At 39.3% G+C, this 25,654-nt stretch overlaps 1 protein-coding gene across 1 annotated transcript in view; it reads left to right on the plus strand.

Annotated features, from left to right (window-relative positions):
• Positions 1-2,718: 2,718 nt before the first annotated feature.
• The window catches only part of PTHLH (parathyroid hormone like hormone), a 66,463-nt gene continuing 43,527 nt past the window's right edge, over positions 2,719-25,654 (plus strand). Inside the window, exon 1 of the mRNA XM_032855177.1 lies at positions 2,719-2,773. The gene's annotated coding sequence lies outside the window, so the exon portion shown is untranslated. The remainder of the gene's footprint in view (positions 2,774-25,654) is intronic.

Raw genomic sequence — 25,654 nt, forward strand, 5'->3', positions numbered from 1 at the left:
ATACTAATTAAACACTGATTCTACCCCTTATTTCAATGTAAGATTTCATTTGAAAAAAAGATGTGTGGAAACCACTGATACAGAGAAGTGAAGGAACTGGAGTCTTCAGTCTGGAGAAGAAAAAGTTAAAGGGAGACATTCATGCTGCCTTCATAGTATCTGAAAGAGAAGCAGTTTATGCATTTTGCTTCAGAAGGCAGGAGAGTGATTTGATGGTATCGCAAATGACAAATTTCAGCACAATCTAAGAAAGAACTTGGTCACAATTCGTTCTTTTGAAAAGTAAAACGCTGCCTCTGGAGCTCTGAGATCCAGGCATGAGAGATATTTGGGCAAAAGTTGGGTCTTTAAGGAGTTCTGCACGAAGGAGTTCTCCTTTGGAAAGGAAAGAGTAACTCCAATCCAGAGCTCAGAATCCAAGGAGGAACAATGCTTCTAGAAGAAAGCAAGCACATAAGTCTTCCTCTTTTAGGGATTTGAGAGGAAACCCTTGACTTTTCTGCACGTTTAATCATGTAAACCAGGACATTAGAGTCACATATAGGCAGAAAGTTCTGCCTGATACAGGGAGCTCCACAGCACAGAGCAACTTCAGCAAAGCTTCCTCCTTATGTGGGGATAAAGTAGTGCTTGGAAACACTAAACTTCAGGAATTGGGGTTTGTAAGGTAGGAAAAAACAAGAGAAGGGATTCAAGAAATTACACCCTGAAAAGGGAAAATAGTAATTTAGAGCTGACTTACATAAGAGCATTTGATATATTCAGGTTTATGCAACTGAAGAGACAGCAGGAAAGCCTTGTCAACGAGGATGCTCCCAAGGCCACCCTAACATTAATGGCTTATTCAAGTTCTCAAATATTCGCTTTGGGAGTAAGTCAAGGCATGCAAATTGGAGACTGTGACTTACTACTGAACTCATCCAAGAGGCAGAATTATGTGATAGTGAGCAGTGCACCTTCTGAAACCCAACTCCCTGGTTTCAGTTTCTGGCCACACTGAGAGGGAGACCCCTTTGTTCTGGTTGGCATGAGACGTTTCTGATTTTAACGCAAGTCTCATTTCCTGAGAGTCCCCTCAGTCTCAGGCAAATAAGGACATTTGGTCACTGAGGTTCTACAACTGGCTAGCTGGGAAAACATGCCTAAATTCTGTGGGACGATAAAAGCACCTACCTCAGTAGTGTCATGAGGTTAAAGTGAGTCATGAATATAAAGTGTGTGGCAGAGTGGATATGTTTACATTCAATAAACATGAGTGTTTTTATTATTGGTGATCAAACTCTGCTCAGCCAATGATTTGACCATGTGATGTGTCCGTTTTATGTGGGTGCTAACTTGCAACTATTTAAAACAAGTCCCTCCTTGTTTAGATCGCTGTGTTACCAATCGCTGAATCGCTAGCCACACAAACACACACACACACACACACACACACACACACACAGCATTCATCCATTTTTATATTAATCTATTTGATAGATTATATTAATCTAATTGATCAACTATTTATATATCCACTTTAATCTACAGATCGATCATTTAAATCCATATATTTAAATCCACATATAAATCCCACACACAATGTTCAAATCCACAGCTCAGGGAATTACACTCTTCAGGAATTTCACAACTGTTCTAGGTGCTTTCTCTGTAGAAATACAATGGGTCTTGGAATCACCTAAATCAATCCAAGTAAGGTGTTAAAAAGTCGGGGAAACAGACCGGAGACGAAACAGATTATTCAGCGGGTGAATCAGAGCGATGATGTAGTTCCATGCCAATGCTGACAGCAATGAAACACGAAGAAAAAGGCTGGAGTGTGATACTCATCTGTCATCATTTAAATAACTTCATGATGTTCATCCCGGAAAAAGAAAAAGACTGAAAATGTAGAGTATATCCCACAATGATCACATGAATGTGTCATTCACCAAAAAAGAGTCCTTGTTCCCAAATATATTTAAAGACAATGGACAGATATAGCTATACAAAAAGAAAAAAAAAAAAGAGAGAGAGTATACATTCTTTAATAGTAGTGGGTAAGGCTTTCCTAGATGACCTGAAAAGCAGCCCAATCATATTTAGGGTGAAAAACTGAAAGTGGGAGAAACCATATCGTGGCAGAATTACCACGGGCACCTCATCTACTTTGATGGGACAGCATTGGACCTGCTGCTTCATGCTATTATGTCTACCTCTGCAGACGAGGGATAGATGATCTTTGAGGACCCCTCCAGGAATAAAAAAAAAAAAAAAGAGGGGAGGTGAGGGAGTTTGCTGATTCAGAGCTAAGAAAGTTAGTAATGGTCACATTTTTAAATAAAGCCGTTTAAGAAAGGTCAGTGAAGAGCCTCATATGTGTGGACAGGGTTCATACAAAGCACATTTGCTGAAGGACTAGATCCTACATGCTTCCTTAGAAATAGCTGGCCTGGGTATGAGGAGCTGGGGTGTCATAGCCCGTATGGTTCCCTCCCACTGCCAGTCCTTCTGGGGACAGGACGTTTGCAAGTAGCTGGACATTTATTTTTCCTTCAGATTATGCAGAGGTAACAGACCACATGAATTTTGTTCATTCATGGAATAGTTAGCTTATTCACCCTAGAGATTGGTTTAGACAAAATAAAGCCTTAGTCAACTGGAGCCTAACTACAACCTTTAATTAACATTTTTCCTTTTCATTTAGCTTCGATGAGAAATGAAGTGAATCACAAGAAAGTAATTTGACATGAGGGATTTATCTTTGAACCAACCAGTTCCAAGGCGTTACCAGGTATTAGTCAAGATTCTTTACTGGCTCATCTTGTTTACCTTTTCTATTTATGATCAAGTAAAAAGTGTGAATTTACGCTCAGATCCATGACCCCTAAGCATAAAATGGTGTGAGATACTAGCCTTCTAGAATTGGAAGGAACCATCAAGATAGGGTTTGTGTCTTGTTCCATTCATGTCCCTTTCACCCTCAAGGATGTCCAGGTTTGGATAATAAATTATTTGCTCACTATAGTCAATCATCTATCAGTAATTAAAAAAAAAAAAAAAACTTTCAGTAGCAAGATCCTTTTCAGAAACTAAATCTTTCTGCAGAGCTCTGATATATAAACAGAGCAACCAGCCATCCAATTTGACCAGGACTTTTGATGGGTTTAGGATGAAGAACATTCAGTGCTAAAACTGGGACACCCCCAGGCCAATGAAGATAGTGGTCATCCCATCATAAAGTACCAAAAGGTCTCTTTTGCTAGTGTAAATGCATTTTTATAAATACAAATTCATAATATTCATTTATTATTAAGCCAGTCGATGGGGGAAAATTGGTCATGTTAAGGAACACAAAAAAGAAAAAAAATCCTATTGAGAGTAATAGTTGTACTCTTACATAAGACTCAGGGTCTGGTTTATTTCTGTATTTGTTTTGGTTTCATAATGTTGAGGAAATCCTGGTTTGCATGAGTAAGTAGTTGTGAGTGATAGTTTGTTGTTATTGTTCTTATAATAGTCCTTCCTAGAAGCTCAGGACTCTTTCTCATTAGGCTGATCTGGAAGTTTATAAGAAGAAAAGCAGAATTTTTTTTTAATGTCAGATCACTAACGATATCTAACACATCTTTTATGATAAACACAAAAGTCAGATTAGAAGCATCTAAAATATATGAAGCACATAAAAACTCTCTACTGTACCATACGGATTGTGATGTGACATGTCAGAAGTCCACTGTGTACAGCTCAGATACCCCAGCGTCAGACACTGAAGTGTCCGGACCCAGCTGGCTTTCTTGTCACTCATTTACTTTTTTTTAAAAAAGATTTTATTTATTTATTTGAGAGAGAGCAAGAGAGCACAGAGGGAGAATAAGAAGGAGAAGCAGACTCCTCACTGAGCGGAGAGCCTGATGCAGGGTTTGATCTCAGGACCTCAAGATCCTGACCTGAATCAAAGACAGACACTTAACCCACTGAGCCACCCAGGCACCTCATGGTTTTTTGTCATTTAATTGAGATTCTGGCATGTGTGCTATAGTAATGCAACATCCTGTACAATTCTGTGCCAGAAGTATATGTGTAGGCCTATATCTTAAGAAACACTAACATTCTTAATCAATATGAATGTAGTCACAAAGGGTACCTGGGTGGCTCAGTCCGTTAAGTGTCTGCCTTCAGCTCCAGGGTCCTGGGATCCAGCCCCAGGTTGGGCTCCCTGCTCCACTGGGAATGTGCTTGTCCCTTTCCCTCTACCCCTCCCCCTACTCATGCACTCACGCTCTCTAAATAAATAAATAAATGCTCTAAATAAATAAATAAAATCTTTAAAAAAAATACAGTTACAAGATCTGCCAGGAAAAACTTTGTCCCCATGCCACATAGAAAATAGTTAAATAGCACAGATTCAAAAGTCATTATTGTCGGTGTGTTGCACGTTGACCTGTAACATTTTTGTTTTCATGGGTTGTTTCAGTAATCAGAAATACACTTTAACATGATATTCAAATTAATGTATTTATAGAACTGAGTTCCAGAAAACACAGAAGTAACCATGATAGAGGACATTTCTTTAAAAGAGTCCCAGGCTCTAAGAGGTAACTCATTTAATCCTCGTAACAACCCTGTGAGATAGCCTCTTTCCTTGTTTTACCAAAACAGGGGCTCTGGGACTAGGGATTTGCTGAAGGTTACAAAGCTATCAAGTGACAGCCAGACCTGAGTTCAGAGTTCCAGAATCTGTGTTCCTCGCCACCAAACTTATACTACCAGTCACCTCAATTTGAAAACACTATTGTGATGTGTTTTACAGGAATCTTGCTCCTGAGGTGAGGTAGGAGGCAAAGGCCATGCCATTTCTAAAAAGTAGAAGTCTGGAATCTGCCTCCCTGATGCCCATTTCCAAGTTCCCCCAGACATACTCGGCCTCTCTCAGGGCACTCTGCCTAGCCCAAATTGTACAGACACTAATAACAGATTGCTGACCTACCTATCTCATGCCACTAATTTGGGAAGGCTTGACTAATCAGTGAATTATTGAATGCTGACCATTTGCTTAGCAGGAAACACAGCTACATGGTACCCAGCCTCAATGGACAGCTACAGAGCAAGGAAACAAGGTCCTGGTTCCCTTCTAAAGAATAAAGAGAGCTCCTTCCCTTGTATAGATTATCTCAGCTATAAAGGATCTACAGATCTGCTTACAATTACACAAATAGGGCCTGTTTTGCTCATGGCAGGCCTCTTTAAAACATCATAAGCAAGCCACAAAAGCCCAGAGGGTGGCCCCATTCCCCTCTGAGCATTAAACAACTACATTAACTTCTGGAGAGCTAGACCTATTCCTCTCATCATCAACAGCTACACTGTCAATGTGGTGCCCATCGCTGGATGACCCATCATATACACCCAAGAACATAGACTTAATGAAAAATCACAACTACTTAACATATGTATGCTATTTCCTTGTTAATGTGTTGCAAAAATTTGGTTCTAACGTGGTTAATTTCTAATATTTTCCAAACAAACATTAACAATGGTGGTGTGAGCCCCGGACTATCTTCTTTCCCAAACCTATATGATCCACATGTAGCTGAAATACTGCATATTTGCAATCAAAAAGAGCAAATGATGCACCGGAGAATTTTTGCCTTCTACCCGGTAGATGAATATTTGAACCTAGACCTCATAAATATACATCAAAAATAAATATATATAGTAATTTCTGGAATGTGTTGAGACATCTGTTGTCAATACTGTTGAAAACATAATTCAGTAACTGGCCTTAGTTGTCTTTGATTCTCATGTGTGAGGAAACGGGGATCTAATGAGAGAAGACAAATGGTGGGTGGCAACAGTAATGCTAACAGGAATTCCCAGGCCCTTTCAAGGGTTTAAGACTAGAAGGTGAGAATATTGGTTTTCCGTGTCAAATTTTATCTCAAAACAGAGTCTTACCTTTTCCTTCCTTTCTAAGTCACATCACTCATGACAGTCCTTTACTGCCTCACACGGTTTTCTCCTAGCATTCTTTCTCCCTGGCTGTGCCTGAATTCCCCATGAATGCTTAGTGAGGTCACTTGCTGGCCAAGGGTTAGGCAGGGTCAGTGTGGCCTCGGACAGACCCATCTCATCCATCTCATGGTGCTTCTGGAGGCTGGCCGACACAGATGGGGAGAGAGGCTGTTGGCATGGGCGGGTGTTGGACCAGGGCCATAGTGCTGCCTGCAGGACCAGCGGGCTCTGGCCATGTTGGCCCTACCCACTGCCTTACTCCCTAAGTAGTATCCACAGCCAGTAAACCCTAATACTCTCTGGTCATATTTGCAGGGTAAGAAAAGGGGTAATAAAGAATTCAGGCCCAGTGAAACGCAGCTATCCTTGCTCCACTGAGGACAAATATGAAAAAGTGTATGCTTTGAACATAACTTTCATAGACTGGAGACTGAAGAATAAATCCTAATGGCCATGACCCAGGACCCATAGCAAATCCTCTGATCCAGGTGCTCAGTTTGACAATCCTTCTGATAAATGTAGCTTCCTCTAGGAACCCCACCCTGTCCTTCTGAGACTGGTAAGGCACTCTCTCATTTCTTAGGTAGCACCTGCCTTCCTCTGACAGATCGAAGTCCCTCTCAAGATCTTAAATAGCACCTAATCAGAGCTTCCATTATGCAGTTTTGTAATCCCAAAACTGCTGATCTCCATCCCTCACTGGACACTACAGTGTTGTGGTTAAGAACACAATTTCAAATGATCTAGACTCTGATCTGCCCTTTTCTAGCTATTTCATTAATTTATCTAAATTTCAGACCCTTTATCTGTAAAATGAAGGGAATAAGACTACTTACTTTATAGGCTTATTGTTACTAACATATCCTATTAAAATTATTCAGGTTCCATGGGGCGCCTGGGTGGGTGGCTCAGTGGGTTAAAGCCTCTGCCTTCAGCTCAGGTCATGATCCCAGGGTCCTGGGATCAAGCCACGCATTGGGCTCTCTGCTCCGCAGCGAGCCTGCTTCCCTTCCTCTCTCTCTGCCTGCCTCTCTGCCTACTTGTGATCTTTGTCAAATAAATAATAAATTTAAAAAAAAATCTTAAAAAAAATAAAATTATTCAGGTTCCTTGAGGAAAGAAGCTCTGCCTTTTTTACTGTTGTACCACCAGCCCCTCTCATGCTATCTGAGTCAGAGGGAGTATTCAATAAATATGAATTAATCACAATTCATAATCCCAGTTAAGGAATAGAAGAAAGTTCCAGATACAAAAAGGTGCTTTTCCACAGGGCATCTGGTGTTAAGAGTTAAGTTGCCCTGAAGGCTTTCTCAGAGCTGACGCTTCCTCTAATTTTACGGATTATAAGTGGTCTCAGCTATTTCAAGTGTCGAAAAGCATCCTTGCTCTGAGAAATGCTGTTTCACAAACAGGCCACCATCTGCCGCAAAGATAAAAATGTTCAGGGCTGAATTTCTGTGGTTGTCAGTATCGACATGCCTGATATTCAGAACACTTACTTTTTTATGGAGCTGATTTGGGAGCACAGAAAGCTTCTGGGAATACTGCCCTACATAGCTGCTCTTTACGACCAGAACAGCTGTGCCACAGTTTTTACTGTTCTGAGGTGGAGAATAGGGAATTCAAGAATCCTAGCAGCCAGGGCTCCATTTCAGATGCTTTTCCAGGGCAGCAAACCCTCCACTCTTCCCCCTCGCTTTCCAGCTTTGTTTTCATTTTCACTCTTCACATTGTGTGTCAATTTCAGGTTTTTAAAGTTACTATAATGAATGTCTATCTCAGGCCACAACAGTGATATGCAAGGAAATTTTTTTTTTTTAATAACACTTTATCTCCTACTTTGAGTTCTATTGCTTGGGGCTACAGAAATTTGATTATTCAAATTCAGTTCAGCTGAAATCCCCTTTTCTCAGGCTTATAGGGGAGATCTGAGGGTTCACACAATATCAAGCTGCTGTAGGGTCTGAGGAAGTACCTGGTCCTCCAAGTGCTGTGTCCTTGTTTAGCAATCTATGGGCCTTCCGGTACTATCTCCAGCTCAGCCCTGAGACAGCGTGAGCCCTTGTCTCCTGGCCACTTTAGGTGAGCTCCACCCTTTGGAGCAGCTCAGTCATTCTGTGGCTTCCCTTTAATAAGAGTATGGGATTCTCTGTGGGCCTGTGACCCTGTTTGTCAATACTCACTGCAAAGCGGTTCCCTTCTAAAGCTATGTAGTTTTCAGGGACTCTATCCACATGTCCTCTTCCTGGCTTTTAGAGCTCACCTACCAAGGAGACCATGTGAAACCTTGCTGTTTAGGACCAGTGCCTCACTATCTCCACCCCATCTTTCCTGGGGGCAATCCAGGAAATAATCTAGAGAGTACTAACATTATCAGATTCTCAAACATTTGGATAATTCCATAATCTTTTCCATTCCCCTAAGGCTGTGGGATTTGGAAACAGGAAGAGACTCCCTTTTTTCCCTTCTTTGTACTCTGCCACATTCTTACCCTGAGACAAGGAATAGGCCTTGCTACTGCAAGGAGAAGGCAGTAGGAATAAACACAGAGAAAGGGAACTTATGGATGGCAATAGGGGGAAGGACCTCAGCTAATATTTTAAAAATTATTTTGCTACAATACACTCACTGTCTCACTTGATTCTCCTAACAGTTCTTTGAGGTAAACAACCTCACTTTCCAGGTGAGGAAACAGATTTAGAAAGCTTAAGTAATACATTGGGCATCTCTGTCCCAGTTCGGCACTGTTTTATTCTCCATCCAGAAGGCCTGGGACCCAAAACCTGTCTCCATGCCACAGACCTGCTCTTTCCACCACACCCTGCTTACACACACACTGGACTTCTCTCTGTCTTCCATTCATGGCTTATTCCCACTTCTTCATGTTTTCCTCACCTTTCAATAGGTCCTCCCCACCATTTCAACTTGACAAAATCCTCCCCATCACACATTTTTTTTTTAAGGTTTTATTTATTTATTTGACAGACAGAGATCACAAGTAGGCAGAGAGGCAGGCAGAGAGAGAGGAGGAAGCAGGCTCCTTGCTGAACAGAGAGCCCGATGCGGGGCTCGATCCCAGAGGATCATGACCTGAGCTGAAGGCAGAGGCTTTAACTCACTGAGCCACCCAGGCAGCCCAACCCATCACACATTTTCTACAAAGCTTTTTCTGATCAATTCAGGCAGCAGTGACCTTCCCTCTCCAATCCCTTGGGACACTGGCTCCTGCTTCGAACTGCTTCTCCCACACTGTTCTGTGTCACCATTATTTATGCTCACCTCTTATCAAACCTACTAGACTGCTAACTCTTTAAACCCAAGAACCCTATCATTTTTTTTTTCTGGATAGTAATGAACAAATGTACAAATAAATGAATGGATGGATGGATGGATGGAAATAGATGCTCTATGACTCTGAAGAAGAAGGAAGAGTCTTAGCTGCCTCGCATCTAAAGTTGCTCTGTAGGAGAAACAAAGAAGAAAACTCTAGAATTGTAGGGTGAGGTGGATGGTAAGAAGCTCCGTGAGCTGTCAGTTGGCTAGTCTAGCAGAATGGCTAGTCTAGAGACTCTGTATGGAAAGAGAAGAAAGCAATCATGGACAGCAAAAAGAGGTCTGCACCCCAGACAGGGTGGCCCTCTGACTGAAGGGCTTTCATATGTCTACTGCTTATTACCCTGGGATTCTCTGTCCATATATAAATGCATAAACAACAGAACATGATCATTAGTTGCCATGAAATAATCATGAGAGGCTTGTTTGGGGGAAAGCATAGTAATAATAGTATTACAGAAGCTTCCATTTATTGGTGATCTATTATGTACCATTCCTATGCCCAGATTATGAAAGAAAACAATTCCTCAATTCTACCTACTACTGGTTAAAGACTTAAAAATAGCTATCAGACACTACTTTAATAACTTCTAGCCACCAACATGGAAAATGTTCAAAAGAACAATGGGGGAAATGAACATTCGTGAGACTATAGGGATATTTTCTAAGTGGTCTACCCAGGGACTTTGTGGTTACCCTGTAGGAAAACTAAAATAAAGAAAATAAGTAGCTGGCTACCAAGCATCATTTTTCCATCAGCATCCCTCCACACTCTCTGACATCAGATGAAACAAGATTTCTGCTTGGGAGTCATAAACCCAGGGCTTCTCTGAGGGAGGTTCATCCCAGGAGCCTGACATGTTAGGAATTTATTTAGCCAGCTAGTAGGAGGTTGGTCAACATAAACCATGGTTACAATCAGATGTATACAACCAGGTGCTGTATTGTAAAAGAAATTTGTCCTAACTGGTTACCTATCATTTGAATTCTCTTGCCCTTCAATGCAGCAACAGCTATTAATTTTTAGAAGGAATAAAAAGCTCATTCTCTTTCCACAATCTAAAGTCCATGACAGAGAAAAAAAAAACATTTCAGGTAAATAACTGATGTATGTAAATTCCCCCCCCTTTTAAATCCTTCTTCATGCATGCTATCTGGCAGTCCATCCCTCCCATTACAAAGATGTGGGGCAGGCTGCTGCCAATAGCCTTCCCCTTTTTGTGGGTGTCATGCTTTGGTAATAGCTATTACCTATGGAGGAAGAACAAAAACAACACTGTGTAGGTAGCTGATAACTAAGAATCTCTCATACTTTCCAGAACCAAGAAAAAGTTCTTAACCATAAAGGTAAGGATCTATTGAGCCAGATGTCATTCCATGCACTGAAAGTATAAAAACACAAAAATCAGGAAGCTCCACCCCTCCTTGTGCTACGCAGCGTTTGAGATGGGACTCATGGTCTCCTCCTCCTGATATTCACTACTCTGTGTCATTTCTTCCCCTTAAATGCTGACTGGACTTAGTGTATTGGACCTTGTAGTCTAACAAATACAAGATATAAAAAATGATGGGCTGATACTTCTAAGATTAGATTACAAAACAAAAAACAACAGTGGTAACTCCTGTCTTGGACATCCCATCTCACTGCATGGTTGTTAAGGGGGTTAACTGCCGTATTGTGAGCTGCCCTATGGAGTTGGCCCATGAGACAAGGAACAGATACCTCAGGCCAAAAAGGGTGAGGATCTAACACCTGCTGATAGTCACACGAGTGAGCTTGGAAGTGTAACCTCTCCTAGTTGAGCCTTAACATGACTGTATCCCCAACCAGTATCTCAATTGAAGTCTTTTGAGAAACTCTGAGACATAGGCACCCAACTAAGCTGTACTCAGATTCCTGATCTGTAGAAACTGAAATAATAGATGTTTGTTATCATAAGCCACTGAGTTTTGGGGTATTTCTATGAAACAATAGATAACTGGGGTGGAGGAAATAGTTATATATAAACAAAAAGTAGCATATGTCTTGTATTATATGTCAGAAACTAAATTAAATATTTAATATGCTTCATTTCATTTATTTCTCAAAATATCACTACAAGATACTGCTACTAACCCCATTTTACAGATGAGAAAATTGAGACATAGAGAGGTCATTGACTTGCATAGGCTATACTGTTAATAAATGGAAGAACTAGAACTTAAGCCCACATCTGATTTGAAACTCCTTGCTCCAAAGCCAGTGAATACCGCCGCCCAGACCTATGCAATGGGTTTCATACAACAGTGAAAACATATAACAACTCCAGAAATTATTAAAGGAAAGAGTCGGCAATGCTATCTAAAGGTTTTAGAGAAGTTTTTTTTGTTTGTTTGTTTATGTTAGGTCTACAAACATCAGAGGTTGATGAGAACTCTGAAACTTGAAAGTCCATTAGAGGTAGAAAGCCTAACATACAAAGGCATATAGGGTAGAAAAACTCTTCAAATTTGAGAACTTCTGGTATAAATTTCAAAGCTGTGGGAATTGAGGTTAGGTAAATTGATGCATCGATAAGTCAAAGCTGGCCTGCAAAGGAGTTTTCTTCCATTAAACAAAACCCTAATTTTTGATTGGGCTCCTCCTTTATCTTTCATCTCTTAAATATACATAAGATGCATTTCGAAGTCATATCAAAAAATTGAATTTAAATTTACAGACTAGGGAACTTAGACCTTGCAACTGCCCAGAATTTTTGTCTAAGTTTTTAGACTCAGACTATAATACAGTTCTAAGAAATGTTTACCTTTTTTAATAATGCTTATGACAAGTAAATATACAATGAACCTTAGCTAATAAATGTTTGTCGACATGAATAACTCTGTAAATATTATCTCAGCCTTTATGATTTCGTTGATCTCACATCAAGCCTGCAATTTCAACCGAAAAACCTATCTCAACAGGTTTATTGTAACCTACGTGGGAAATCTGTGATTTCAGGTACTAAAAAGAAAATACTAGCAGTGTTGAATTCCCATGTTTTGAGACAGTAGGTTTGACTGCAGAAAAATGTATATAAAAGTTCAACTGATATTCACTATGACAAACATTACATTTCTGTATGCTGGAATTCATAGATCCCAGATGGTTTAGAGAATTGTACATAATCTTATAGTAGAAAAGCTATCAGAAATTCTAATATTGAACAAAACAATAACTTGCCCAACTTTAAAATGTAGAGGAAATAAAAGCCAAAGTAGAGATCTCTCAAAATACAAAATTCTTCTACTGTAAATTGAAAATAGAAGAATAGTATGTTGGGGAAATTATTACCACCAAACAGGACATAAGGTTAACATATATAAAGAACTCCTTAACCCTACAAGGAAAATATCAATATTCCACCGCTACAGTAGTTACTCCTAAAAGACCTGTCATATTCCAGATGTTTTATTCATTCTCTCATTTAATCTTTCCAATAATCAAGCAAGGTTAACTATTGTTATTCTAATGTTGCTGTTGGGAAAACTAAAGTTTAGCAAGATGAAATGATTTACCCTAATTTATATCACCAACAAATGGCAAAGTTGCCTTATAAATGGGACTCTCAAGGCTTATTTCTTTCTGCCTTGTCCTGCCATAGAGGTGAAAGCAGGGAGACCACGAACAGAATCTACGCAGATACTATATTATCCTCAAATGTAATCTAAGTAAACTAGAGCAAATTGAAGTCCATTTTAAGCATTCTCAATTTTTTGAATTTAATAATAACACAAATACTGACATAGTTTTGAAAATGTAGGAAAAGAAGGAAATGTTTTATAGTATCAACATTGTGATCTGATGAAATCTATCTGAAAAGAAACTTGGCAAGCACCTTTTTTCATTACTATTATTCTTAGGGATCATTTGAATATCTATGATCTGTGAAGCCTTTTGTGGTATCTCCTTGCCCAAGAAAATTACTCACTTCTCCTCTGGACTTTGAAAATATTTACCTCTGTGTCCCCAGTGCATAGCCCGTGACTGGCATACGCAAAAAATTATCAGTATTTATTGACTAAATGAAGAAATAATCCTTTGGAAGGGAAAAAAGTTACATGCATGAAAGCATTCTTTACAATAGTAAAATATTAGGAACAATGTCAACAAAACTGAAATGGTTAAGCAAAGGACCTTATAACAACACGATTGACTATTTTGTAGGCTAAAAACAATAACATGCTGTCATTGGTAAAGTGTGAAAAATATTTAGCCAATGAGAAGGGGGAAAAAAAGCAAAATACAGTGTGATTGTCATAATATTAAAATATGTTTGCATAAGGGCAAAAGCTAGAAGTTATTAGGTTTAAAAAGTAAAAGTTGTTCTGTGAGAAAGGCAAGAATGAGATTGTTTTTAACCATTTCTCACAACATTCTTCAATGTGGTTATTAAATTGCTTTAACTCTTCTCAAAAAATGATCTAAATTGCTCAGGTTATTTGGAGGACAAGAATTTTTTTTTTTTTCAAGTTACCAAAGCTTCCTGTCTTGACCATTAAGAAGGTCCACGCTATAGTAACTTCCTCCCCCATTTGTTTCTAATATAGTTATTTCCTCCACTTCTGTTATTATTAATACTTAGTTCTTACCTTTTACTGTTCTGTTAATGGTTGGAGGGGTTTATTGTATCTGTATCTTTCATTATACACTGCTTCCAATCATTTTTGGAAGTAGGAGGATTATAAATGAGTAACAATAAAGATTACCATATAATAAGTAAGCCATACATAATACTAGGACATTATTCAAGGAGTTAGGCAGATGCCATTAACTGTCTAGAAAACCATCTGGATGCTAATTAAAGCTGACTCCTTTACTCCTTCAACCTTCACTTCCCCTCCCTCCCCGAAAAAGAACACCCTTAAGATAAACTCTACTACATTACTTACTCATGATGTCTTTTTATTTTAAACTTGTCACAGCAACAACTACCTCAGCACAGGATGTACTGTAAGTATTAATGGCTAGATGAACTCCACAGCATCGTTTGCTTCCAGCTGGACGCTACCCTCCCCCATTCCCTTCCATGCAACCACCCCCTTCCTCCCCCACAGACTTTTTTCTCTCAGGATGTGACCTGTACTTTAATCCTCCTTGCTCCACTTCAGTGCTTTGTATTTTTAGCTGTTTTGTCATTCACTAAAAGCAAGACTCACATAACACCATTGTTCATTTTATAAGTTATTCCACTCACAGAACCAAGTTGTTAATTTTAATACGGCTCTGAGACTTACCTAGTATGAGTGATGTGAATTCACTGCATCTGATTCTCTTTCAAGGTTTATTAACACCTCTTTCCATGTAGGTCCCTTTAAAAGAAATGCCATCTAAATAAAACCAGCTTGACCAGTTTGAGTATGATATCACAAGATGACTTATCTAAATAGATGAAGGCAGATACAGTGAACTTAAACCTCTAGAACAATTACGAATCCTGCCTTCCACCTTCCCCATTCATCCTACCTCCATTAGTATAAACTGATGTCGAACAGAAAAAAAAAAAAAAAATCAGTAGTATGTTATGTTGTTTCATATTAAAGAAGGAATTGGAAAACTAAAACCCAAACAATATTTATATAATTCAATTCTGTCCTACTATGTAATTTGAAGATCTTTTCAGGGTTTGAAAGATTAAATATTATTTTCAGTGTGCTGAGGAAATAACTTACTTGATACCTGGCAATTAAGCCTTTGCAAACTCATAGGTTGACATTTTTTATTTGATTTCTACCAAACAGAGTAAAAGTTGAACCGAGTTGAAAGAATATATTTTGCAAAGTAAGTACAATTCTAAGCAAACCTAATCTCTCCCCTAAGTATCCAACAATATTTTCCCAACTGCTTCCATTAAGGGGGTTGAATAAAGAGGAAGCCCATACATTCTACATTGTATTTCAGAACAGGGATTACATTTTTAATAGTGTTAAATAGAAAGTCTTGATAGTCATTTCAAAGGAACCACTAAAAAAAAAAAAAAGTTGCTGAAAGAATACCTATTATGAGCATGTTCTTGCTTCTAGCTGGCTGACTAACAATAGAAAACATCATTTGGGATGTTCCCATGAAATGAGTACCAACATGATTTTTCCTTAACAATGTGCATACATGGAGAAATCAAGTCATCTCAAGAAAGTAAGTAGCAAGCAATTATTACTACCTGTGGTATAATAATAGGATTAATAGCTATAGAGTCATAAATGTTAGCTCAGTGAAGGCCATGGACTATACCTAGTCCCCTACCTTTTCTTTACAGGTGAAGAAACATGGGTAAGAGAGGCAAAGTGGCTTGTCCCAGGTCACATTGGGACTAGGATTCTTCATGCAGTGTTTTAGCTACCATGCCATGCTGCCTTTCCTCCATCCTTCTATCTGTCCATCCACCCAGCCATCCATTCAGTGTTTTCTACAGGCATTTGTGAAGCATAACTATGTGCCAGAAGCCATTGTGTCCCCAGGGAATCATTCCTCCCTATGTGCATGTTCCTGTACAGTGGGACTTTGCTGTCCTGACCATCAGGAAGTACAGATTATTGTCTCACCTACTGAACCTGGACTGACCTTGCCATTTGCTTTGGTTTTATAAAAAAAAATGTGATAGAAGGGACATCGTAAAACTTTGAGTCTAGACCTCAAGAGGTCTTGCATCTTCTCTCACCCTCTTGCTGCTCTGTGACTGCTACACAAGGAAGCCGGCTGAGCCATCCCAAAGATGAGAAACCATGTAGCAGAGAACAAATACACCTCAACCAATGGCCCCAGTCGACTTCCAGACATACACATGAAGCCAAATAAAACCATCCAGTCCCCTGCTGATGTGCCAATTGACTGCAAAGACTTGAACGAGTTCAGCCAATACCCTGTAGTGCAGAGACCAGACATCACAAATGAGCTCTGCACCTGTTGTTGACCCACGGAAGTATGAACAAGTAAGGAAGTGCTGTTTGTAGCTTCCAAGTTTTGGGATGGTTTGTGATGTAGCAATAGATAATTGATTAAGTGCTAGACTCTAGAGAGATAACCAAAGAGATAAGTAAGACAATTTTTGCCATCAAGGAACTCATGATGAATATAAACATAAAGCCACCCATTAAGAAATAGAGTCATACATTTTATGCAGGTTTTCTAAGTGAGAAATTATAAAGAGCTAAACCCAGGTGTTGAAAGTATTCAGTAAGGTTTGATGACTGAATAGGTGATTGAAGAGTCTAGTATGATGTCCAACTTAAAACACCTCTTTGATATTGGTGACATTAGGTTGCAGAAAGCCTGAGGAGGAGTAGGTTTAGGGAAAGGAGGAGGAAGATAAGAGTTCAGATTTGACATGTTAGCTTTGATAAGGAATCTAGAAGATTCAAGATAAGTTCAGGCCTACTTAACATCCAGGTAGAAATAGATATATGAGCCTGAATTTCTGGAGAGCAGACTGGATAAGAGAACAACCTTGTCAATCATCTACAGCTACTAATAGTAGTTTAGCTACACAGGGGTTAAGTTGACTAGGGAGAATGAACCAGGTAAACTAGAGGTGGAAGTGGACCAATTAGTGTGCTATTCTTCCAAGAAATTTTCTGGGATCAAAAGGCAAGACCTGTGGGACACAGTAGATCCAGGACAACTTTATTTTTTGTTCAACGTCAGACTTTAAGTAAGATTCTGTACTTCTTCACCATCTCCCCATAAAGAAGAACTACTACATAGAACATCAGTTAAACATGTAAAATTTTCTTAAGAATTTGAGATTGACCATGGATAGTCACTCAGGACATAGCACTTCTTTGTAAACATCCTCATTAGATAAGTCTTTCGAAGTCACTCAGCAGGGCACTAGCTGTTGAGTCTCATTCTCTCTTCCTAGACACCGCCCTTTCATTGTGATTGCTTACATCTACCTCTCTTCCTTCTTATCTAGAGCAGTTTAGCTCTGACCCTATTCTCTCAGGGCACCTCATGAGTGGGCTCATGAAGGCATTTACCACACAAAACACTTCATGGGGTTATGGCTAAGGAAAAAAAAAAAAAGATTTATTCATCTTGGGACCTAGTGAAATGGGTTTCCAGAAGGCATAGTGGAAAGAGAATAGATCAGGAGGAGCAAGCATGGGGCAGTATCAATCTATGCATTTAGGAGATAGACAATCAAAAGTTCTGCCACTGGGTCTTCGCTCAGGATGACAGGGATGAGAGGCACAGTGAAATAAATTGCCTCAGGGCTTTGAATTAGGCATTGTTGATTCTTATTTAAGTAACTTAACCTACTTTATTTCTTTCTAATAGAAATATGTTTTTGTTCCATGAAGAGCTATAATATAAAATGAGGAACTTCCTGTAATTTGAAATTTAACTTAGAAACCATGAAAAATAACTAAAAACTAAAGTTCTCTTTCATTTTTTAATAAACATTGCACAATTACAAGGAAACCATATATTCAACCATTCTAGCTTTTTAATTAGCATTTCCTCTTACAGTAACAAATAAGACAGAACAAATTGCTGAGAAAATAATTGTCACTATTTTCTTTAGCTACTAGACCATACTGGAATTTCCAAAGATCTCTGGCTCTATTTCCTATACACTTTGCAAAATAGACATAACACTGAACTAGAAACTGCCCCTTATAGAATGAGAAAAATAATTTCTAGTACAGCAATTAATTCCAGTCTGAAAAAAAAATCTGCTGAGGTAAGAATTAATAGAACAGCCAAATTCTCCATCTTTTACACAGAGGAATAAAAACTATCCCAGTATGTATCCAGTGAATCTCAAGGGAAGTTTTGTGATGTTTTCACATTTTTTCAAACCACTTAAAAATTTTGTGATGCAAATGAAAATAGTAATTCTAGCTGGCAATGAAAATAATACTTTAACAATGGAAAAATTGGCTAATAATTAATTACACTAATTCGGATTAAGAAACTATGGCACTTCAACAAACATCTTAGAGTCTAGTATAAAAATTATTATAGAAGGTTACATTTTTCCCACGCAGTATTAATTTAAGTAATTAAATAATGGATGCAGACTGTTAAGCAGTTTTCAAATATCTGCTTCTTTTCAAAGGTCCAAAGGAATAAAAACACAAGTATTCATAACACTTCTGATCCCAAGCAAGCTGGTTAGTTTTGGATGGTGGGAAGAGTATTTTTTTAAAGAAGAAATACAGATATTTTTCAGAAGACCTGAAGCTCTCCCCATCTCCCAATATTTTCTACCCAATCATTAGGCCTCATCTTTGCTACTAACATTGCCATAAGAAGGCTTGGGCCATCACAGCCCCAACAGACATCCTTATAGTTCTGAGAAGCTTCTAGCTCTCCATACTCTATGAGAACACCGCACATGTGACTGGAAGTGTAAAGGTTCTCTTCCCCCAAATACCTTGCATCTTCATGTCACAGTAACTGAAATTTTACCATGAGATTTCGGTTAAAAAAAACTAAAACAAAACTTTGTTCTCAATGAACAAATATTTACTGAGCACTTACTAAGTTAGATGCTTATGTGTGTGGCATATTCCATGCAAATTACAGAAAAATACGAGAGAGGCTTGCTGTCCTCAAGGAGAAACATCCAAGCTGGGAAGCCATGAAGACACCATAGTCCATGGCAATTTCCTTGTGTTGGTCTCCATGATCTTTTGGTGTGTCTGTCAGAACAGAAAAGACACCATAGAATACAGAGAACTCTGGAGAGCCAGGAGTGTGTGAAGCAGTGTAGGAGACACTCAAATAAATGTCTCCTGTGCTACCATTCTGCCTTGGCCCAGAGCTGCCACTAACCACAGCAGGTCCACAGTCAGAATGATTCACCTGGGAGGGTCAAATCTCAGGTTTGATTTTCATGGAAAATATGCTGTCCATGGCGTGCCAACCTCTGATCTTTTTCCTACCTTCTACTACCCTCTAGCCCCACCCCCAAGTGTACAAGTTCTTGAAGTAGAGGGGAAACAGAATTCAGGGAAGGCCAGCCTTGAGAGAAAGAACTGAAGGTGTAGGTGGTCTCAAAGGGCCCTGGGGAAGAGCCAATTAGTAGAATAGTCTTGTATGGATCTGAGTATTATATTTATTTTAGGGTTTCCTGAGTTACCCCAGAACCAAAGCAGGTGCTGTTCACCTACTTTCTTTTTATATCCCTGGCAGACAGAGAAAATGAATTACATTGCAAAAAAAAAAGGGGGGGGGGGGAAGGGGAAGACAGAAAGAGAGTGGCTTGGAGCAGGTGGGGATCTGGAGTAAGGAAGATGTCTCACGTAGTTTCGCAGGTACTCTGTACTCCAGCTCTAAAGTCTGTGGCCACCTCAGTGGTGCTGAGCCTGGGCCAGGCCAGGCAGCTCTCTAAGACTCATAAGTCTTTGTGGCCAGAGCTCAGGTCTGGGCTCATAATGTAGTGTGAAAATAAATAAAACAACACCTCAGCCTGTGGAAATTTAATAATGTGTTTTATTTAAAGATAATATTAAAATAAAAACACAGTCCTCATTGTGGGTTCTCCCTTCTCTTTTTAATGATACTATAAACTTAAATAGAAAAAGTGCTCTACCCTAGCTGCAAAATATGAAATGGGTGGAGTCAGAGAATCCTGTAAATACATTTTAAAATGTGTTTCTAAAACAGGTTCCTGGTTTATGGGTTTATTTTACCAACCTTCATCTTGCTGATTTACAGATCAGCTTTGAACAAACCCCAGAACAGGCCTCAAATTTGGCTCTGCTTTCCTAAGGAAAGGGGCTTCAGTTGCAGGTGCTCACAGGTTGGGGGTGAAGGTGATGGGAGTAAAGGTTCATTAGGGGAGTTGACATGAAGTGCAGATTGATGGTAAAAGTAGATCCCCAAATTAGAAACTATTGAAAGCCCCAAATTATGGCTTCAAAGAAGTCTGATAAATGGGTTCATTCATTGCCTTTAGTCTTGCAAACACATGGGATTTTCTGGGCAGCATGTCATGGATATGATGAAGCCTGGCTTCTCTCTTTCTCCCATGGAATCAGTCAACATCTCCACTGTAATACTGTCCTTCCTAGATAACATCTACCTCCATCATTTCTTTCTTTACATGCCATCTATGTAGGACCAAGAGGATGACTGTTATGGAGGCCCATAAGAGGGATTGTTTTCCATTCTGAGTTAGGAACAAGAAAATTACAGAAAAGATCAGTGAATCTCATGTTCTTACCTCTACCTCCCATCCAACCACAAACAAAATACAGATCTCCTGCTTCCTGAAGAAGATTTCTAGTAACTTTACCCAGGGCTTTTGCTCTTTCCCAGTGTGAAATACCCTTCCTTCCTTCTGCTCAAATCTGTTCTCCTCCCTGAGCTCAAAGCCTCAGCAACCATCCGACCTAGGGTGAATGCCTTTTCTTTCAAACTCTCATACCATTACCCTCTCTAGACCCATGTCTCATCCACCACAAATCACTGACTTTTCCATTTTCAATGGATTTCTGAATCATTTTGAATGGATTTCTGGGTCTCTGAAGCTTTGGTTTGCAAAAGATTTACCCAAGAAGCACAGTATACATGTAAATTTCTGAAGATTTTCTATGATGGAATCTGGGAATGTACATTTTTAATCAGTTGCCCAGGTGATTCTGGTGCAGTTAGTCCAATAATCAAAGTACACTTTGAGAGACACTGTCCTAGACACACACATAGACACAAAGACACACAGACACATAGAAACACACACAATGGAAACCACCCTTGGGATTTTCTCACGCAATTAGTAAACAAATAAATAAAAATGAAACACTTTCATAACATCCACTTAAAAGAAGGAGAAAAAAGTCCACTATGGAGTCCAGTATTTTAAAGTATTTCTTTGTTAATTTTCTAATTACTAGTATAAGAAATATCTCCAACAAAGAGAGCTTTAGTGTCTTCTTCCACTTTCCCCACTCAATCTCCATTCACTGAATGTTGTTATTCTATAGTCTAACCTAGAACATTAAAATGAAACCTTTTGCCTTTAGAAGGATAAATCAGAAGCTTTTCACTGTCTATAGACAAGAAGGTTTTTCCCTACTCCTTGAGGACTGAAAAATTGGGGAGAATGATATTCTGATTACAGATTCTATTCCTCAAAAATCATTACAGAATTATAAAATCATGGGAATTAGTGGGAAAAAACAACAACAAAAAACAAACCAAACAAACAAAACCTACTTCCATGCTAGAAAGTAAAGGTTTGGTACTCTGATCAAAATGTTAGCTAATCCACCCTACCACAAAAATTATGAGACCTGATGGGAGGGATGGTCCTTTTGCCTTCCTTGTGATTCCGTATAGAGGGAGCTAACTGTACAACAATTTGGACAGCCCTCTGCTCACTCCCATTTCTTCTGCCCTTTCTGCTCTTTTGGAGAAGACCCTGAGCATTTCCACTGGGTCTGTTCCTCTTTCCATGCACATTGGGCTGAATGGGGCAGGTCGTCCTCCATGGGCTGCCTGCAGGGCTCCCCATTTTCCTCCAGTTCCAGAACCAGATAGCTGAATTCTTCAGTCAGGACCCAAATGAGAGCAAGCACATTCAACTACACATCTGCGGCCACTTGTTCAATCAGCTTCTCAGTGGTAAGGCCACATTTTATCCCTCTCTCAGACTCCCTTGTCCTATTTCTCAACCAATGAAGCTAATAAAGGACAGTCAAGAGAGGTCCTTCCATTACTGTATTCACTACAAATAATAATTAGTGATTCTGGAAGCCCCAGGCTGGGTTATGGTTCTGTCTGAATTCAGTGGCTTTATCTTAATAAGATACCTTAATAATAGGAAGTTTCCCATGCATATATATGTTTTCCTGATCTTCTTAAATAATTTTTGAACTAAGAGCCCAACATTTTAATTTTGCAGCAGACCCTATAAATTATGTGCCCAATCCTGGTTGTAGTAGGCACCCAATATTGCATGTTAAGATGAAAGACAACACAGTTTCAAGGACAGACTGCTGACTCTGCCACTTGTGGTCTGTGTGACTTTGGCAAGGTTATTTAATGTCCCTAAGTCTCAGTCTCTTCATCTCTAAAATTGGAATAAGAATAGAAATAAGAGGGAATTCTGGGTGGCTCAGTGGATTAAGCCTCTGCCTTCAGCTCAGGTCATGATCCCAGAGTCCTGGAATCAAGCCCCTCGTTGGGCTCCCTGCTCAGTTGGGTGTCTGCTTCTCCCACTGTCCTCCCCCACTGCCCCCTGTTCCTGCTCTCTATCTCTAAAATAAATAAGTAAAATCTTAAAAAAAAAGAATTAAAAAAAAGAATAACAATAATAGTTATAATGAAAATCAAATTATATGCTCCAGGTTAGGTACTTGCTCCAGTGCCTGACACTCAATAAAGTCTCAATAAATATTCAATACTCTGCTTCCTACTACTTCTACCACTACTAATTCAATGCTGCTACAACTAACATAAAAATGAATTGGATCTGAAAGGAGAAAATATTGACATGGGCACAGAATGAACATCTTCATGAATGTTCTGTGATTGTGTAGGTTCTAATTCCTTAACTTTGCTAGCTGTTAAGAAACCTCTGTGAGAACTCAGGGGCACCTGGCTGGCTCAATTGGAAGGGCTGGGACTCTTGATCTCAGGGTCATGAGTTTGAGCCTCACACTGGGCATGGAGATTACTACATAAACAAACAAACAAACAAATTTTAAGAAATCTCTTAGACAACTGAAATTACCATTTCATCTTTTAAGAAACAAGAGACAGCAAAGAACATTTGCAATTCCCATCACAAACAATAATTAAAATAGATCTCTTGAAAGATTTCAGACATCTACTATTCAGCATTACTCCCTCCCATCCCACAAGTGAACATTTCATTCTTTTCCCCTTCATGTCACCCCACCCAAAAAGAAAGAAAGAAAGAAAAGAAAAGAAAAAAAAAAAGAGTCTTTAACAAGTCCCTGGTGGTGTAGGGAGGAAGGGGGAGAATGTAGCTTCCTTAGGGAGGATGGCAGAAATAAGAAAGCAGGTCCTGAGGTGCCTGGGTGGCTCAGTGGGTTAAGCCACTGCCTTCAGCTCAGGTCATGGTCTCAGAATCGTGGGATAGAGCCCCTCATTGGGTTCTCCGCTCAGCGAGGAGCCTGCTTTCCCCTCTCTCTTTCTCTCTGCCTACTTATGATCTCTCTCTGTCAAATTAATAAATAAAATCTTTAAAAAAAAAAAAAAAAAGAAAGCAGGTCCTGTGGGGCAGTGTGCACCTCTGTTAACTTAGGGAGAACTCTTTTCTTGGTAAATTAATTTCTTTTATAGTTTTTAAAAAATTTTCAATATATTTAATTTCCAGAGGGGTCATGTCATTTGAAGTAGGTTTTCTTACAATGTTCTCAATTTGTCACTTCCCTGTTAATTCCCTTGTACTTTTCTGAGTTTGGGGGTAGCTCTGCATCTCTATTTGTCCTTGACCAATTGGATCAGACAGACTTACAGGATGATTAGAATCAACTTTTTCTCCAGAATTGGTTGATTAAAGATCTTTACTCAGAAACTAGTGAGACTTCATTCTTTCTCTATCTTAGATTGGGAAGAGCAGAGGATTTCAAACATATATGACATAAGTCTTTGAGAGCTAACACTTACACAACTTTAGAGTTTATATCATGCCTCATCAAATCTTGATTCTTAAATATGTTCTATCCATAATCTAAACTTAGTTTACCTGCATTCCTCCTCAGTCTTCTAACTTCCAACAACCCATGAGAGTTAGACAAGTATAGTGTTGTGTTTTGTTTTGTTTTGTTTTTTAATAGGCTAAGGGCACTCACTTATTCCTTCTGAATTCAGGACAATGATCTCTAGTTCATTCTTCATGAGAAATCTACAACAGATAACTCATTTTTGTAAGATTTAGATTTTTCTTTTCTCTCTCCAAGAACTCCTAAAGCAAGGTAGGAAGAGCAATAGGGTACACTGAAGCCTTGTAGAAAGATGATAACTGTCTCTGATTAGTACTTCTCTAGAGCACTAGAGACAATTGTTAATTTCATTGAACCTATATTTCTCAACACTCAACATCATCTATATTTTAATTTCTCTCCTTTTTTCTACCTGTCTTCCTATTTTTAGTTGCTCTCAACCCAACGACACTTTCAATTATGGTTAATTATAATGTATACTTGAAAATATTTCCAGATACTTCTTGTGACTTTAAGGCCTCCCTGAATAAAAATATTTAAGGGTAAGAATAAGACTATATTCTAAATAATGTTAAAAAAAATACAGCCAACTTGTCAGGTGTCCAGAATATCCATGGTGATCATGAATCTTTGTCCAGAAGCCCATCTGTGAAAGAGATGTAACTTCCTATATTTTTCTATAACTGAACCTAATTTTCATTATAAACTCTCATGCTTCTGTTAGGAGAAGCTTAAGTCCAGTCAGTATAGGTCTGCCATTCTCCCTCTGGAGTTGCGTCTAATTTCTAGAAACTTTTATATGGTACCAAAGCCTGGGGTGGGGGGAGTACCATTTTATAAGCATCATCACCTATCCACGAAGACATTTGTCCTGTTGTCCTGTTTCTATCTGATCTTTGATTCCATTCATACAAGTCACTGCTTGTCTTACAACTTACAAGGCTCCACTGCTTGTCTTCCTACTTACAAGGCTCCTCCACGTCTGGGTGTTTAATCTGCTTGTCTGTCTGTCTATCTTTATACCTTTATACCTGTCTGTCTAAGTCACTCTCTGCTAATATCCATGCTTTTCCCTTTTTGGGGAATGGGATCCTTCTGTTTCTCTTACGAAAGGCTACAGAAAACCTGAAGGACTGTGAATAGGCTATCTCCATGTCAGCACTGCTCTCTGGTAGCTCCAGAACATGTGGAAATTCTGTGAGTCCATCCCAGTTCCATCAGCCTGAACACAATACATAGCAGACTTTCTCCTTGCCACCTTCCTCAGGTCTTCTGGGGAAAGAGAAGCCAGGCTTCCACTACTCTCAGACCCCCAAAACCAAATTGAATTTTAGTTGGCCTCCTCCTTTGAACCTGAGAGAGTGAAGCAGGAGGCTTTCTTTCTCAAGGACTCATGCCTTGAAGTGAAGGGTCAGTTCACTTTCTGCTTCCTCTTAAATCCCCCCCCCACACACCAAGCATAGGGACACTTTGCTCTTGTGTGTACTTGTAGGAGAATGCCACAGGAACCCTCCTTGATGTGTCATGATCTTTTCCCCAAATCTATTTCATTTCCTCTGTAAGCAGCTTTTCTTTCCCCTCAAGGACCTAAATTTTGAAACTCAAAAGTCAGGGGGAAAAAGTTCTTGCTCTTCTCTTTCAGGTTTGTCATCCCACTATTAAAGCG

This window comes from Lontra canadensis, unplaced genomic scaffold (genome assembly GCF_010015895.1).
Source record: "Lontra canadensis isolate GAN:19392208 unplaced genomic scaffold, GSC_riverotter_1.0 scaffold9, whole genome shotgun sequence".
In the NCBI taxonomy this organism is placed as follows: domain Eukaryota; kingdom Metazoa; phylum Chordata; class Mammalia; order Carnivora; family Mustelidae; genus Lontra; species Lontra canadensis.